The sequence below is a fragment of the Heptranchias perlo genome, chromosome 35 (genome assembly GCF_035084215.1).
Source record: "Heptranchias perlo isolate sHepPer1 chromosome 35, sHepPer1.hap1, whole genome shotgun sequence".
In the NCBI taxonomy this organism is placed as follows: domain Eukaryota; kingdom Metazoa; phylum Chordata; class Chondrichthyes; order Hexanchiformes; family Hexanchidae; genus Heptranchias; species Heptranchias perlo.
Genome location: NC_090359.1, coordinates 12584654 through 12602982, shown reverse-complemented (window position 1 = coordinate 12602982; position 18329 = coordinate 12584654). Strand labels below are relative to the sequence as shown.

Here is an 18329-nt window from a genome sequence, read left to right as displayed (position 1 = left end):
GAGTCACTCTATGTGTCTATGTATGTGTGTCTGTTTCTTTGTGTCTGTGTCTGTCTGTCTGTGTATGTGCCTCACATTTTCTATCTTTTCCCGAATGGGTCTCTGTCTCTTTCTCTCTCTCACTCTCTCCCGCGCTACCCACGTAATTTTACTGTGGACATGATCAACATGAGATGGAAAAGTGGTCGGTAATTCTTCTTTCGACAGTGATCCGTGGAAAGGTGAACAAAATGTCATCAAAAGAATAATTCAAACAGATTCACTGAAACGTGAAGCATCTGCTTCTAATATCTCCTTCTGTGGCTCGGTGTCAAATTTTGTTTAAAAAAGCTCCTGTGAAGCCCCTTGGGACGTTTCACTACGTTAAATGTGCGATATAAATGGACGTTGTATTTGTAGTTGTTGTTGTTGAAACTGATTAAAGTTTCTCTGTCACCCAGTGTCCATGTCAGTGTTTCTGTCAGTCTGCAGCAGAAAGTTATCGGTTGATCAATGGCGATTACAACAATTATTCATCTTTCACAGAGTTTCATTAATTTCCTGTAATTAATGTAATCAGGTTCTTGTCGCTGCAACCTCAAACTTTAGCTCGGTGAATTAATGGTTTAGTTTGTAACAAGTCGTGTTACCTGCGCAAAGCAGCCGCACAGGAGTTCCAAATCCACCCTCTCGCCACCATAAGATCATAAGACCATAAGAGATAGGAGCAGGAGTCGGCCATTTGGCCCTTCGAGCCTGCTCCGCCATTTAATGAGATCATGGCTGATCTGATTTTTACCTCAACTCCACTTTTCCGCCTTTTCCCCATATCCTTTGACTCCCTCGCCACTCTGCAATCACATTAACTGAACTTTACTCTGGCCCAGTGTCACCGCGCTGAAATCGCGTCTTTCTCCGGCAGATGATTTTAACATCAGGGTTGCTGGTTTACGAGTGAAAAGTGATCCCGCTTCACTCGAGGGGCATTGGACAAATTTGTAGATGCCGTGCAGTCGGTGCTGGGACCACTGCTTTTCTTGATATATATTAATGACTTGGACTTGGGTGTTCAGGGCACAATTTCAAAATTTGCAGATGACACAAACCTGGAAGGGTAGTAACCAGTGAGGAGGATAGTGATAGACTTCAAGAGGATATAGACAGGCTGGTGGCATGGGCGGACACGTGGCAGATGAAATTTAATGCAGAAAAATGTGAAGTGATACATTTCGGTAGGAAGAACGAGGATAGGCAAAATAAATTAGAGGGCACAACTCTAAAAGAGGTACAGGAACAGAGAGATCTGGGGGTATATGTGCACAAATCGTTAAAGGTGACAAGGCAGGTTAAGAAAGCCGATTAAAAAGCATACAGGATCCTGGAATTTATAAATAGAGGCATCGAGTAAAAAATTATGGAAGTCATGATGAAACTTTGTAAAACACTGGTTTGGCCACAACTGGAGTATTGTGTCCAGTTCTGGGCACCGCACTTTAGGAAAGATCTGAAGGCCTTAGAGAGGGTGCAGAAGAGATTTACAAGAATGATTCCAGGGATGAGGGACTTTCGTTACGTGGACAGACTGGAGAAGCTGGGGTTGTTCTCCTTGGAACAGAGACGGTTGTGAGGAGATTTGATCGAGGTATTCAAAATCATGAAGGGTCCAGACGGAGTCGATAGAGAGAAACTGTTCCCATTGGTGGAAATGTCAAGCACCAGAGGACACAGATTTGACGTGATTGGCAAAAGAACCAAAGGTGAAATGAGGAAAATCTTTTGACACAGCGAGTGGTTAGGATCTGGAATGCACTGCCCGAGGGGGTGGTGGAGGCAGATTCAATCATGGCCTTCAAAAGGAAATGGATAAGTACTTGAAAGGAAAAGAATTGCAGGGCTACCGGAATAGGGCGGGTGAGTGGGACCAGCTGGATTGCTGTTGCATGGAGCCGGCGGGGACTCGATGGGCCGAATGGCCTCCTTCCGTGCTGTTGCCTTTCTATGATTCTAGGATTCTAGTGGGCCAAGTAAAGGATCAGGACAGATAATACCGAGAACAATTCAAAAAGAAGCACAAGTTGATGAAACCAGCACTGGTGAAATTGCTGGGTGGATATTAAAAGGATGGGCCGTGGGAGGGGCTGGACCGCGATTCTGCAACAATTTGAGGCGCTGCTTATTGCTGTGGTTCGGGTCTTGTAGCAGCAGCTGAGGTGTGGCGCCGTGATCGTATAGTGGTTAGTACTCTGCGTTGTGGTCGCAGCAATCCGAGTCACGGCATAACTTTCTCACCTCTTTTATCCTCTGCCACACATACTGATAGAATGCAGCAATATATCAATCTTTAATATATATAAGAAATATTTTTTGTTGGTGGCGAAAACCTATCCATTCCTTCAAATCCCAGCACTCTCACATGCCTGTACTTGATGTTCCACAGTTCAAACCCGCCTCTTCTCCCCGCTTTTTCTTCCTTCCACAGTCAATAGGCCGCCTTCACTTCCCTCCTTCCATTTCATGGACACTTTCCTGCTCCATTGCCGACTCTAACATTCACTTTCACGATCTCACGCATTATAAGTTTGTTCTGCTCCGACCGCTGTTTCTATTGGGCACATGTCCCATTCGCACCAATATTCATTTGTGCCTTGAAATCAGTCGATACATTTCGATCTGCGTGACCGCTCGACAGACAAACACGACGAAAGCAGGGCTGGTCTCTGGAAAGACAGCCGCCCGAATGTTCACGAAATTTACTTGGGGAATCTTGTGATCCAGGGGATGGTAACTGAAGAACTGGTTTTTGTTTTGATGCTTGTTGGCTCTTTTCTCTCAGCAGTTGAGTTGCGTGAGCGACGGGCAGCGCGACAGAGCTGCGAATGGCGGTTGAAAGTTGCACATTTGACAAGTTGGGGCGGTGCAGTCAGATCGGAAGTGTTCCGCCTTGATCTTAATAGTTCTGTTGAAACCTGTGATTGAATCGAGTAGAGGATAATGTAAAGAGCGCCTGTGGGGGAAAAGGAGCGATTACAGGCCATCAGCGAAAGGTCTTTCAAATTCTCGTGGCGCAGGACGCTGTGTGCGGAAACGGCAGATTTTAAAGCGCGTGTGTCGGAAAGTAAAGTGCGATCTTGTGTGTGAGAAGAGCACAAGAAAGTTGTGCTTGAAGCTGCGCCCTTGAGGCAAGTTGCAGGTTGTCAGGAAAACTGCGATAGTGAAAACTCAAAAATAAACCCAGAAACTGCTGGCAACACTCAGCAGGTCAGGTAGTATCTGTGGGGAGATACTCAAGTATTTATCCAATTCTCCTTTTAAAGTTACGATTGAATCGAGCTCCACCATCCTTTTAGGCAGTGCGTTCCAGATCATAACAATTCGCTGTGTAAAAAAATCTCCTTATTTCCCTTCTGGTTCTTTCGCCAATTATCTTAAATCTGCGTCCGTTGGTTGCCGACCCTCCCGCCAGTGGGTGAAGTTTCTCCTTATTTACTCGATCAAAACCCCTCTTAATTTTGAACACGTGGATTACTTCTACCCTTAACCTTCATTGCTCGAAGCAGAACAATCCCAGGTTCTCGAGTCTCTCCACACAACTAAACCCCATCCCTGGTATAATTCTGGTAAATCTCCTCTCCATCCTCTCCAAGACCTTGACCTCCTTAATAAATTATAGTGCCCAGAATTGGACACAATACTTCAGATGAGGCCTGAACAATGATTTATAAACGTTTAATATAACTTCCTTGCTTTTGTACTCTATTTCTCTATTATTAAGCCAAGGAACTGGATGCTGTTTTAACGGCTTGAACAAATCGTGCTGCCACATTCAAAGATGTTGATGAAAATTACCAGGAACACATTGAGTCAGCTCACTCGGCACAGGCCCGGGACTGAGCCTCGGCTTCTCTTGCTCCGTGGCTCAGTCGCACACCTCGTGAGATCAGCTCACTCAGTACAGGCTGGAGATTGAACATGTGCCCATCCTGCTCTGTGTGGGATTCAGTACCACATCAGTTGAGATCAGCTCACTCAGCACAGGCCGGGATGGCGGAGAGAGACAGAGACACGTGTTGTGATCTGTAACTTTTTATAAACACTTCAGCTTATTTCACTCCGTGTCCAACACCGTGCGATCTCCCCTGGTGTGTCAGCTTTCAGTGTTTATACAGAGTGTAATGTATTGAATTGTCTCTTGGATCACACGGAGTGGTAGACGGGGCTCTGTGTGCGGAGGGTTCGGGGGGTGAGCTCTGATTCCCGCCCTCTTCTGGATTGAAAGGAGAAAAGAATGAATGAGAGAGAAGCGATGTGGGAGAAGGGATGATGGTAGAATTTGTCCATGAACCTGATTAAAATGGCCCAAAAACAAGATAATATTAAGATATCATCAGCAGAACATTAATACAAGCTGTAAAACAAAAGCAAAATGCTGCAGATGCTGGAAATCTGAAGTAAAAACAGAAAATACTGGAAATACTCAGCAGGTCAGACAGCATCTGTGGAGAGAGTTCTGATGAAAGGTCATCGACCTGAAAGGATGTTTCTCTCTCCACAGATGCTGCCTGACCTGCTGAGTGTTTCCCGCATTTTCTGTTTTTATTATTAATAGAACCTGAGCTCTGTCGAGCGTTTGTTGGTCGTTTCACTGATAAAGCTGGGAATTGAGGGGAAGCTGGTTCATGGCGAACCCCAACTCTGAATGTTTAATATAAATGAGATTCACCGACAGGATCAGAAAATCTCTCCTTGATGGTCGGTCTCATTCCCCCGAAGTGAGGTATGAGCGGGAGGGGCAATTCCACCCGGGGTTATATTTTATTCCAAGAGGCTGACCCAAAAGATCAGTTTGCAGTGGGGCCGAAATAGCTCAGTTGGGAGAGCGTTAGACTGAAGATCTAAAGGTCCCTGGTTCGATCCCGGGTTTCGGCAGTTTTGGGTTATTTTGTTTCTTCTTCTTTGGGCCGATTCTTCAACATTTATTTACACTGACATTTTTACCCAACAGTGAACGGTTGGGGATGGAATAGAGAGACATCAAGGATGTCTGTATTTAGCTTTTAATTCTCTATTTCCTTCTGCCTTTCTCTCTGGTTTTTGTCTCTCTCGGTGCCCGATGAACATTTGATTTGATGCATTTGTCCTAAACTGATGCCTTTTCCACATCTCAGGGCGGTCAGACACGCTCTGTCTGTCTGTTGCTGCTTGTGACCATTAACGGGAACAGGCCGCGAGTTAAACATTTATCAGCAAACCGCCAGAGAGATAACACAGCGGGAATAAAACACATTGCCTCACATTGTTAGACACCGAGTGACACAGATTGCAATGTGTGTCAGTAAACAGACCCGGAAAACAGAGTCCGAGAAAGGAAAGAAATAGAGAGATAGAAAAGAGTGATAAAAAGAAAGAAAACCCTTTTCTCCACCCCAACAACAACAACTTGCATTTATATCGCGCCTTTAACGGAGTAAAACGTCCCAAGGCGCATCACAGGAGCGATTATCAAACAAAATGTGACACGGAGCCACAAAAAGAGATATTGGGACAGGTGAGGTAGGTTTTAAGTGTCTTAAGGGAGGAGAGAGAGGTAGAGAGGCGGGGAGGTTTAGGGAGGGAAATCCAGAGCTTTGGTCCCAGGCGGTTGAAGGCACGGCCGCCAATGGTGGAGCGATGAAAATCGTGGATGCGCAAGAGGCCTGAATTGGAGGAGCTCAGAGATCTCGGAGGGTTGTCGGGGTGGAGGAGGTTACAGAGATAGGGAGGGGCGAGGTCATGGAGGGATTTGAACACGAGGATGAGAATTTAAAATTTGAGATGTTGGTGGACTGGGAGCCAATGTAGGTCAGCGAGCAGAGGGGTTCTCCTCCTGAACGGTGGTTTGAATGTTTGGGGGCGGGGCTGTGATAAATATCTCGATTTAATATAATGATCCCACTTTTCTACTACCCCGAATTATTACAATGCTGACCTGGAACAATCTAGAACATACCGCAAAACAAGACATTAAGATCAATGGTCACTTTAGCAAGGAGTTTAAAAGATTCTTCTGAGAAGGAGAAGGCTGAAGAAATGGACTGTGAACATTTCATGACGGCCTATTTATTTGTGTCCAGGGAGAGGGATGAGGCACATGAAATGTTTCACACATTTCAAATCTCCGCGGTCAGACTGGCGATTGTTTATTGATCAGGAAGATGGCTGGTAATAATCTGAGACCCAGTGAAGAGGTGAGAACAGAGCAGCAGGGAATGATCCCAGAACAATAGGAGCCAGCAGCTCACCGTCTGGTCCCTGTGTCAGGGACAATACACAACACCTCAGCTCCAGACCAGGAACAGAGAGCTGCTGTTAACGTGGCCCAGCCCTCGCAAACTGCTGGAACTGTGGGATGGAAATCAGACTTTGGGTCTTGGAGGCTGCTTTAGGGGCTCAGTGGCTCTTCGAAAGAATGATTTCTATTAAAGAGCAGGGCTCTGCTCCATCACAGACTGATACTGTACAGTACATGGCAGAGTAAAGCTCCCTCTGCACTGTGCCATCAAACATTCCGGGGGCAGGTGCATCAAGTGTTAGATCAAGATTAAATCTCCCTCTACACAGTCACAGAGGATGTCATTTGTGACTTTGACAAGGGCCGTTTCAGTACAGTGGCAGGAGTGGAAACCTGATTGGAGGGATTCAAACATGGTGTTGTGGGAAAGATGGACATGGATTTGGGAGGTGACAAGACTTTGGAGAGGAAAAAGAGGTGGGAGATGGGGTGGTAGTTTACAAGGACACAGGGGTCAAGGGTGGGTCTTTTGAGAAGGAGGGTGATGACGGTGAGCTCGGGGAAGGGAGGGGAGCGGCAGAGGCAGCTGAATGGATGGTCTCAATCTCAGTGACAAAGAAGTCCGTGAGCTCCTCGCACTTTTTGTTGAAGGTGATGGTGGAGGAGTGATGGGAGAGGGGTTTAAGAAGACGGTTTGTAGTGGAGAAGAGAAGTTGGGAGTTATCTTTACATTCCAGGATGATCCTGGAATAGTGAGCAGTTTTGTCAGAGGAGACAGGACCCGATAGTGCTTTATGTGGTCCAGCCAGATCTGGCGATGAATGGCCAAAGCAGTTGTCCACCATAAACTTTCAAAGCTGTGTCCCTTGGACTTAAGGAATCAGAAATGAGGGCAGACCCAGGGGGATTGACCAGGGTGAGGGAGACTGATGGCTTTAATGGGTACAAGGGCGTCAAAGGTGGAGGTGAGGGTGTGATTGAGCAAATCAGTAGCTGCAGAAATGTCGTGGTGAATGGAGGGCCAAAGACTGGACAGTTGGAAATTTGAAAGTGCCGTTGTAAGTGACCTGGGGGAGGGTTTTTTCCAGGGATGAACACAGAAGGAAGTGGGTTAGTCCCACTCCCCGGCTCTTTCCCCACAGCCCTGCAATTTATTACACGTCAAGTATTTATCCAATTCCCTTTTGAAAGTTACTATTGAACCTGCTTCCACCTCCCTTTCAGGCAGTGCATTCCAGATCATAACAACTCACTGTGTAAAGAAATCTCTCCAAATCCCCCAATGATTTCTTTCAATTTATCTGAAATCTGTGTCCTCTGGTTATTAACCATTCCATCACTGGAAACAATTTCTCTTCACACACTCTGTCAAAACCTTTCATAATTGTGAATACCTCCTTTGAATCGTCCGTTAACTTTCCGGTTGTCGTCTCAGTGCCCTTCCTGCTGGTGTTTTATTTCAGTTCCCATGTGGTCTAGCGGTTAGGATTATTGGTTTTCACCCAGGCGGCACGGCTGCGATTCCCGGTGTGGGAATAGTCAACTTTTAGTTTCAGCCTCCCAATTTGCCTGCAGTCCAGGCTGTGGCTGCTGCTTTCTCTCTCACTTCTGTGTCAGTCCCACAATCACACTGAGAAATGAGGCAAACCACGGCTCTTCAGGCGACAGTGCACCAAAAACTGAAGGGAAGCAAGCAACAATGTCACGACAGGTTGGGCAGCAGCTCATGGCCAAGTGTTTGACTACAGTCCTTTTATTATTTACTGTAAAGCCCGAGTCTGAGTGAAACACACACAGAACATTCGGGAAACACTCAGTGAGTCGGGCCCCATCTGCGCAGAGAACGGACCAATTAACTGAGAGTCTCAAGGAGACGAGGAACGAGACACGGCCCCCTGTGAGAAACAAGGAACTTGCATTTGTATAGCACCTTTCACATCCTCAGGACATCCCAACGCACTTCTCTCGAAGATCAGTCACTATCGTTTTTAAGAGAAGGTAGCAGACAAGTTGTGTACAGCAAGATCCCACAAACAGTGATGAGATATTGAGCTGATCTCCTGTTTGTTGGGTGCTGATGGTCGAGGGAAGAATGTTGGCCAGGACACCGGGAGAACTCCCTGCTCTTCACAAATTGCCACGGGATCTTTTACACCTCGGAGCAGAAAGAAGGGACCCCCATTAAACACCTCATTCAAAGGACAGCACCTCTCACGATGCAGCTCCCTCTCAGCACGACACAGTCAGTCTGGATCATGTGTCCCAGTCCTGGAATGGGAGCTGGAACCCACACCCTTCTGAACACCAGCCTGACTCTCTGGTGTTACTCTCACCCCCGGCTAGTCATGAACCAGACTGTGCCACTCCCAGAGTAACTGATGACCACAGCCTCAGCCCTGGGTCCCGGTCTGCACCATAACCGCAGCCTGATACCGCTCATAGAAAGTGGCGTGGGATTCCTGAGTTCATTCTATGATGTGCATTGGGGGAGGGGGACCAGCTGGATTGATCTTGCATGGAGCCGGTAAGGACTCGATGTGCCAAATGGCCTCCTTCCATGCTGTGACCTTTCTATGATTCTCTGATTCCATGTGGGTGGAGAGGGTTACAAGGAAGTGATCAGAGATGGCCTTATCCATGATTGACACGATCAGGAGAAGAGAGACCACGTGAGATGGCAAGGTCGAGGGGGTGGCCATGAATATGGGTCGGGGAGTTTCTATGCAGGGAGAGATTAAGGGAGGATAAAGTATCACACAATAGACTTGTTAGCAAAATTGAAGCCCATGGGATTAAACGGACAATGGCAGCATGGATACAAAATTGGCTAAGGAGCAGAAAACAGAGAGCAGTGGTGAACGGTTGTTTTTCAGACTGGAGGCAAGTATACAGTGATGTCCCCCAGGGCTCGGTATTAGGACCACTGCTCTTTTTGATATATATTAATGACCGGGACTTGGGAGTACAGGGTATAATTTCAAAGTTTGCAGATGACACGAAACTCAGAAATGTAATAAACAATGTTGAGGATGGTAACAGACTTCAGGAGGACACAGACAGACTGGTGAAATGGGCAGATGAAATTTAATGCAGAGAATTGTGAATTGATACATTTTGGTAGGAAGAATGAGGAGAGGCAATTTAAACGAAATGGCACAATTTTAAAGGGAGTGCAGGAATAGAGAGAACTGGGGGTGTAGTTACACAAATCTTGGAAGGTGGCAGGACAAGTTGAGAAGGCAGTTAAAAAAGCAAATGGGGCCCTTTGCTTTATTAATTGAGGCATTGAATACAAAAGCAAGGAATTTATACAAAACCTTTACAAAACACTGGTGAGGCCTCAGCTGGAATATTGTGTTTAATTCTGGGCACGAAACATGAAGAAGGATGTCAAGGCCTTAGAGAGGGTGCAGAGGAGATTTATTAGAATGGTACCAGGGATGAGGGACTTCAGTTATGTGGAGAGACTGATTAAAGTTACATCTGAACTGCCCCATCAAACACTCCCAGGACATGTACAGCACGGGTTATATGCAGAATGAAGCTTCCTCCACACTGTCAAATCAAACACTCCCAGGGCAGGTACAACACGGGTTAGATACACAGTAATGCTTCCTCTACTCTGTGCAGTTTATATCTCGCCTCAGATTTCAGATAAAAGGTTGGTTTCCTGGACACTCTGCTGGTGTCTCTCTCTTTCTCTGCACTCAGTTACACCGCTCTCTACCTCCCTCTGCTGGTGTCTCTCTGTATCTCTGTACTCAGTTACACCGCTCTCTACCTCCCTCTGCTGGTGTCTCTCTGTATCTCTGTACTCAGTTACACCGCTCTCTACCTCCCTCTGCTGGTGTCTCTCTGTCTCTCTGTACTCAGTTACACCGCTCTCTACCTCCCTCTGCGGGTGTCTCTCTGTATCTCTGTACTCAGTTACACCGCTCTCTACCTCCCTCTGCTGGTGTCTCTCTGTATCTCTGTACTCAGTTACACCGCTCTCTGCCTCCCTCTGCTGGTGTCTCTCTGTATCTCTGTTCCCAGTTACACCGCTCTCTACCTCCCTCTGCTGGTGTCTCTCTGTATCTCTGTACTCAGTTACACCGCTCTCTACCTCCCTCTGCTGGTGTCTCTCTGTATCTCTGTACTCAGTTACACCGCTCTCTACCTCCCTCTGCTGGTGTCTCTCTGTATCTCTGTACTCAGTTACACCGCTCTCTACCTCCCTCTGCTGGTGTCTCTCTGTATCTCTGTACTCAGTTACACCGCTCTCTACCTCCCTCTGCTGGTGTCTCTCTGTATCTCTGTACTCAGTTACACCGCTCTCTACCTCCCTCTGCTGGTGTCTCTCTGTATCTCTGTACTCAGTTACACCGCTCTCTACCTCCCTCTGCTGGTGTCTCTCTGTATCACTGTACTCAGTCACACCGCTCAGTCTGTCCCCGCAGCTCCTTCGGGAGTTTAATGATTTTGAAATTAAGTCTTTTTCCTCTGTGACTTGTGAAGTTTTGGTCAGTGAAATGTTTGAGAAAGAGATGGAATGAGAGCTTTAAGTGTGGGACAGAAGTTGTTTAACGGAGAAGGCACACGCTGCCTTAAATTGAGCAGTGGTTTCCCGAGTGCAGCGGTTATCATGTTTACATCACTCATGAAAAGTCTCTGATTCAATCCCGGGCGGGACCATTATTTGGGAAATTGCTCCGCGTGAATCTCCAGGATGAGTTTCTTCTCCTGTGAAAAGCGGGCGATAATTGATTTTTCCTGTTAAATTTGGCAACCGCTGCACCACATTCCTTTCAGGGAGAAGGGATGATGGAAGAAAGTGCCCATGAACCTGATTAAATGAGGCCAAACACAAGATAATATTAAGATATCATCAGCTGAACATTAACACAACCTGAGCTCCGAGATCTGAGCGGGTCCCATTCCCCCAGAGGGAGGAATGAGCGGGAGGGGAAATTCCACCCGGTTTATATTTTTGTCCAAGGTGATGTCACAAAGTCCAATTTGCAGTGGAGTCGAAATAGTTGAGTTTGGAGAGCGTGAGATTGAAGATCTAAAGGTCTCTGGGTTTGATTCTGTGTTCGGTGATTTTTGTTGCTTTGTTCTCGTTCTTTGAGTCGATTCTCGCATTTATTTCACTGAAATTTTAACCGGCACAGAAAGGTTGGGGAAGAAATAGACAGGCATCAAGAATGGGAAATATTGATAGTGTCTTTATTGAGTTTTTATTTCTCTTTTCTCTTCTGCCTTTTTCTCTGGAATTTCTCTCTCTCGGTGCCGGGAGACCATTTGATTTGAGGCATTTGTCCTAAACTGATGTCTTTTCCACATCTCGGGGCGGTCAGACCCGCTCTGTCTGTTACTACTTGTGACCATTGACGGGAACAGGCCGCGAGTTAAACGTTTATCAGCAAACCGACAGAGAGATAACACAACGGGAATCAAACCCATTGGGCATGATTTTATCGGGGATGGGGGTCACGGGGGTCATGAGGTCATGGGTGGGTCACTCATCGGGGGCATCGGCGAGTCAGTCATCGGGGGTCGGGGGTCATCGCGGGGGTCGGAGATCATGGGGTTTGTCGCTCGTGCAGGGGTGTCGGAGATTTGGAGGGGGTCGGCCGATCGCCTGTGTGGGATCACGGCCGGTTGGCTTGTTGGGCCAGGGGGAAGCACTCCTGCTCCTCCGGGCCCACAAGCTGTGCGATAAAGGCATTTACCTGCTGTTTCGGGCCTTCTCGCCTCCTCTCATGTGGTGTGAAGGAGAAGGCCCAGGAATCCCGGCCCCCAAGAGTTTAAAATAAAAAAGCTGTAAAAATGGAAGCCCACATGCTAGAGACATAAACACTCACACACAGACATATACACACAAACATACACACACCAATAACATGAAAGTAACACAGGACTACTTGACAAACAGCATGCTGCAGATAGAGCGAAGCGATCCCACAAACAACGGATCAGATCAAAGCTCTGCAGTCCTGCCACACCCATTTGTGAATGATGGTGGATAATTAAACAACGAACGGGAAGAGGCTCTATGAACATCCCCATCCTCAATGATGGTGAAGCCCAGCACGTGAGTGCAAAGTTTTAGAAACCGTCTTCAGCCAGAAGTGCCGAGTGGAAGATCCATCTCGGCCTCCTCCCAAAATCCCCACCATCACAGAAGCCAGTCGAACATCGAGGTGAAGAGTGAAGCTGAGAGCAGATTTTAAAACCGCTGGAATATCAGTGAAATTAAATTGGCGAAAGTGGGAAACTCCGAGTCAGTTTTACACTGTATATTCCGCATCCAATATTGGAGATAAAAGCTTTGGAAGGCGGCGAAAGTTTAAACCCCCCGTAGGGGAACTAAATCCCGGTCTCCCGCGTGACAGGCGGGGATATTCACCACGAGACTAACGAGGAACTGTTACATTAATCTTGCACTCATCCCAGATGGTGTTGGACATGCTTCACGTATCAGTGCATTTCTTTTAACTATTTATTTGATGACAGTTTGTTTCATTTTCCACTTTCCACTGTTGAAAGAACCCTTTACATTTCCATCTCTTTGTGAGACAACGACAACTGACTCTGTCTTTCTTTCTTTTTTTTCCTCTCTCATCGTGGTGAGTTGCCCCGCCTTCGTCCGGGGTTCAATACCCCGACTGGGAGGTAGCATTTTACAGACGCTAACTTTTAATTTTATGTCTTCGCCGACCTTCTTCCAAAACAAAAACTACAGAGCAAAAAAACAGGTGATTGTCACTTTCAGAATATTATTGTACGGAGATTATTTGAGGACTGGATGCAGAGCAATTGTGATTTTTACGAACTGGTGGGTTAGGTGACAGATTCGAAATTCATTCATTTCCCCCGCGCAGGTTCAAATCTGACAGACTTCAGATCCCATCATTCATCAACCTGTTTCATCTCTGCGTTTCAAAATTCAACAAGTTTCTTGTAGAATTAATAATTCTCAAGTGAATTAAAATTCCACAGCATTGAGGACGTCGAGTTTTATGCTCATTTTAATTGATCTGCAAGATTTCACGAAATCTACGACAGAAATGGAACAAAAATCAGACAAATTATCCATATTCTGACTCTCAGTATTTCTGAGTCAATCCATGTGTGTGTGTGTCTGTGTCTGTCTGTCTGTGTGTCTGTCTGTGTATGTGCCTCATATTTTCTATATTTTCCTGAGAAGATCTGTCTCTTTCTGTCTCACTCTCTCCCGCGTTACCCACATCATGATCCAACATGAGATGGAAAAGTGGTCGGTAATTCTTCTTTCAACAGTGGTCCGTGGAAAGTTAAACAAACTGTCATCAAATGAACAGTTCAAACAGATTCACTGAAACGTGAAGCATCTGTGGTGAATATACGGCAAATGTCTGCACGCATTCCTCGTTAGTACAGTGGTGAGTATCCCCGCCTGTCACGCGGGAGACCGGGGTTCAATTCCCCGACGAGGAGGTTATTGCTGCTTTCGAAGCTTCACTTTCATTTATCTGCAATATTGGATGTTGAAAATACAACGAAAAACTGACTCGGCCTTTCCCACTTCCACAAATTGATTTCACAGCGATTTTAAAAATCTGCTCTCTGCCTCACGCTTCAGCTCGATGTGAGAACCACAATGATGGGCAAGAAATGAAACGCAGAATCGCGCTGTCACCAGAGAGAGACAGGTCTCGGAACAGGCGCAGACATGAAAGATCTCACATGCAGCAATGAAAAGGATGCATGTTTCAGTGAATCTATTTTAACTACTTCTTTGATGACAATTTGTTTAACTTTCCACATGCCACTGCTGAAAGAAGACTTACTTTCTATCTCTTTGTTCGTCAAGGTCCAGAGAAAAATTATTTGGGGAGCAGGTTAAAAGTGACAGATAGAAAGAAAGAGAGGGACACTCAGAAACGCATATAACAAGTGAGACAGACATAGTCATATTCACACATACACAAACACACACATTCCGAGCTACATAAACACTCGCACACAGACATATACACACACCAATAACCTGAAAGTAACACAGGACTACTTGACAAACAGTGGAAGCAGCATGCTGTAGACAGAGCTAAACGATCCCACAAACAACGGATCAGATCAAAGCTCTGCAGTCCTGCCACACCCATTTGTGAATGATGGTGGATAATTAAACAACTAATGGGAAGAGGCTCTATGAACATCCCCATCCTCAATGATGGTAAAGCCCAGCGTGTGAGTGCAAAGTTTTAGAAACCGTCTTCAGCCAGAAGTGCCGAGTGGATGATCCATCTCGGCCTCCTCCCGAAATCCCCAACATCACAGAAACCAGTCGAACATCGAGGTGAAGAGTGAAGCTGAGAGCAGATTTTAAAACCGCTGGAATATCAGTGAAATTAAATCGGGGAAAGTGGGAAACTCCGAGTCAGTTTTACACTGTATATTCCGCATCGAATATTAGAGATAAATGAGAGAAAAAGCTTTAAAAGGCAAGGAAGTTTAATCTCCCCGTCGGGGAATTGAACCCCGGTCTCCCGCGTGACAGGCGGGGATACTCACAACTATACTAACGAGGAACTGCTGCATTGACTGTGCACTCATCCCAGATGGTGTTAGACATGCTTCACGTATCAGTGCATTTCTTTTAACTATTTATTTGATGACAGTTTGTTTCATTTTCCACGGGCCACTCTTGAAAGAACCATTTACATTTCCATCTCTTTGTTAGACAACGACAACTGACTCTGTCTTTCTTTCGTTCTTTCTTTCTCTCTTATCGTGGTGAGTTGCCCCACCTTCGTCCGGGGTTTAATACCCCGACTGGGAGGTAGCAGTTTTCAGACGCTAACTTTTAATTTTATGTCTTCGCCGACCTTCTTCCTAAACAAAAACTACAGAGCAAAAAAACAGGCGGGGATACTCACAACTATACTAACGAGGAACTGCTGCATTGACTGTGCACTCATCCCAGATGGTGTTAGACATGCTTCACGTATCAGTGCATTTCTTTTAACTATTTATTTGATGACAGTTTGTTTCATTTTCCACGGGCCACTCTTGAAAGAACCATTTACATTTCCATCTCTTTGTTAGACAACGACAACTGACTCTGTCTTTCTTTCGTTCTTTCTTTCTCTCTTATCGTGGTGAGTTGCCCCACCTTCGTCCGGGGTTTAATACCCCGACTGGGAGGTAGCAGTTTTCAGACGCTAACTTTTAATTTTATGTCTTCGCCGACCTTCTTCCTAAACAAAAACTACAGAGCAAAAAAACAGGTGATTGTCACTTTCAGAATATTATTGTACGGAGACTATTTGAGGACTGGATGCAGAGCAATTGTGATTTTTACGAACTGTTGGGTTAGGTGACAGATTCGAAATTCATTCATTTCCCCCGCGCAGGTTCAAATCTGACAGACATCAGATCCCGTCATTCATCAACCTGTTTCATCTCTGAGTTTCAAAATTCAACAAGTTTCTTGTAGAATTAATAATTCTTAAGTGAATTAAAATTCCACAGCATTGAGTACCTCGAGTTTTATGCTCATTTTAATTGATCTGCAAGATTTCACGAAATCTACGACAGAAATGGAACAAAAATCAGCCAAATTATCCATATTCTGACTCTCAGTATTTCTGAGTCAATCCATGTGTATGTGTGCCTGTGTCTGTCTGTCTGTGTATGTGCCTCATATTTTCTATATTTTCCTGAGAAGATCTGTCTCACTCTCTCCCGCGTTACCCACATCATGATCCAACATGAGATGGAAAAGTGGTCGGTAATTCTTCTTTCAACAGTGGTCCGTGGAAAGTTCAACAAACTGTCATCAAATGAACAGTTCAAACAGATTCACTGAAACGTGAAGCATCTGTGGTGAATATACGGCAAATGTCTGCACGAATTCCTCGTTAGTACAGTGGTGAGTGTCCCCGCCTGTCACGCGAGAGACCGGGGTTCAATTCCCCGACGAGGAGGTTATTGCTGCTTTCGAAGCTTCACTTTCATTTATCTGCAATATTGGATGTTGAAAATACAATGAAAAACTGACTCGGCCTTTCCCACTTCCACAAATTGATTTCACAGCGATTTTAAAAATCTGCTCTCTGCCTCACGCTTCAGCTCGATGTGAGAACCACAATGATGGGCAAGAAATGAAACGCAGAATCGCGCTGTCACCAGAGAGAGACAGGTCTCGGAACAGGCGCAGACATGAAAGATCTCACATGCAGCAATGAAAAGGATGCATGTTTCAGTGAATCTATTTTAACTACTTCTTTGATGACAATTTGTTTAACTTTCCACATGCCACTGCTGAAAGAAGACTTACTTTCTATCTCTTTGTTAGTCAAGGTCCAGAGAAAAATTATTTGGGGAGCAGGTTAAAAGTGACAGATAGAAAGAAAGAGAGGGACACTCAGAAACGCATATAACAAGTGAGACAGACAGAGTCATATTCACACATACACAAACACACACATTCCGAGCTACATAAACACTCGCACACAGACATATACACACACCAATAACCTGAAAGTAACACAGGACTACTTGACAAACAGTGGAAGCAGCATGCTGTAGACAGAGCTAAACGATCCCACAAACAACGGATCAGATCAAAGCTCTGCAGTCCTGCCACACCCATTTGTGAATGATGGTGGATAATTAAACAACTAATGGGAAGAGGCTCTATGAACATCCCCATCCTCAATGATGGTAAAGCCCAGCGTGTGAGTGCAAAGTTTTAGAAACCGTCTTCAGCCAGAAGTGCCGAGTGGATGATCCATCTCGGCCTCCTCCCGAAATCCCCAACATCACAGAAACCAGTCGAACATCGAGGTGAAGAGTGAAGCTGAGAGCAGATTTTAAAACCGCTGGAATATCAGTGAAATTAAATCGGGGAAAATGGGAAACTCCGAGTCAGTTTTACACTGTATATTCCGCATCGAATATTAGAGATAAATGAGAGAAAAAGCTTTAAAAGGCAAGGAAGTTTAATCTCCCCGTCGGGGAATTGAACACCGGTCTCCCGCGTGACAGGCGGGGATACTCACCACTATACTAACGAGGAACTGCTGCGTTGACTGTGCACTCATCCCAGATGGTGTTAGACATGCTTCACGTATCAGTGCATTTCTTTTAACTATTTATTTGATGACAGTTTGTTTCAATTTCCACGGGCCACTCTTGAAAGAACCATTTACATTTCCATCTCTTTGTTAGACAACGACAACTGACTCTGTCTTTCTTTCGTTCTTTCTTTCTCTCTTATCGTGGTGAGTTGCCCCACCTTAGTCCGGGGTTTAATACCCCGACTGGGAAGTAGCAGTTTTCAGACGCTAACTTTTAATTTTATGTCTTCGCCGAGCTTCTTCCTAAACAAAAACTACAGAGCCAAAAAACAGGTGATTGTCACTTTCAGAATATTATTGTACGGAGACTATTTGAGGACTGGATGCAGAGCAATTGTGATTTTTACGAACTGGTGGGTTCGGTGATAGATTCGAAATTCATTCATTTCCCCCGCGCAGGTTCAAATCTGACAGACTTCAGATCCCGTCATTCATCAACCTGTTTCATCTCTGCGTTTCAAAATTCAACAAGTTTCTTGTAGAATTAATAATTCTTAAGTGAATTAAAATTCCACAGCATTGAGTACCTCGAGTTTTATGCTCATTTTAATTGATCTGCAAGAATTGACGAAATCAACGACAGAAATGGAACAAAAATCAGCCAAATTATCCATATTCTGACTCTCAGTATTTCTGAGTCAATCCATGTGTATGTGTCTGTGTCTGTCTGTCTGTCTGTGTATGTGCCTCATATTTTCTATATTTTCCTGAGAAGATCTGTCTCACTCTCTCCCGCGTTACCCACATCATGATCCAACATGAGATGGAAAAGTGGTCGGTAATTCTTCTTTCAACAGTGGTTCGTGGAAAGTTAAACAAACTGTCATCAAATGAACAGTTCAAACATATTCACTGAAAAGTGAAGCATCTGTGGTGAATATACGGCAAACGTCTGCACGAATTCCTCGTTAGTATAGTGGTGAGTATCCCCGCCTGTCACGCGGGAGACCGGGGTTCAATTCCCCGACGAGGAG

At 45.4% G+C, this 18329-nt stretch overlaps 3 non-coding genes across 3 annotated transcripts; all 3 read left to right on the top strand.

Annotated features, from left to right (window-relative positions):
* Positions 1–4832: 4832 nt before the first annotated feature.
* trnaf-gaa (transfer RNA phenylalanine (anticodon GAA)) lies at positions 4833–4905 on the top strand. The gene has a single exon. It is a non-coding gene; the product is annotated as a tRNA-Phe (tRNA).
* Positions 4906–13636: 8731 nt separating this feature from the next.
* trnad-guc (transfer RNA aspartic acid (anticodon GUC)) lies at positions 13637–13708 on the top strand. Its single transcript has one exon. It is a non-coding gene; the product is annotated as a tRNA-Asp (tRNA).
* Positions 13709–18257: 4549 nt separating this feature from the next.
* On the top strand, positions 18258–18329 carry trnad-guc (transfer RNA aspartic acid (anticodon GUC)). The gene has a single exon. It is a non-coding gene; the product is annotated as a tRNA-Asp (tRNA).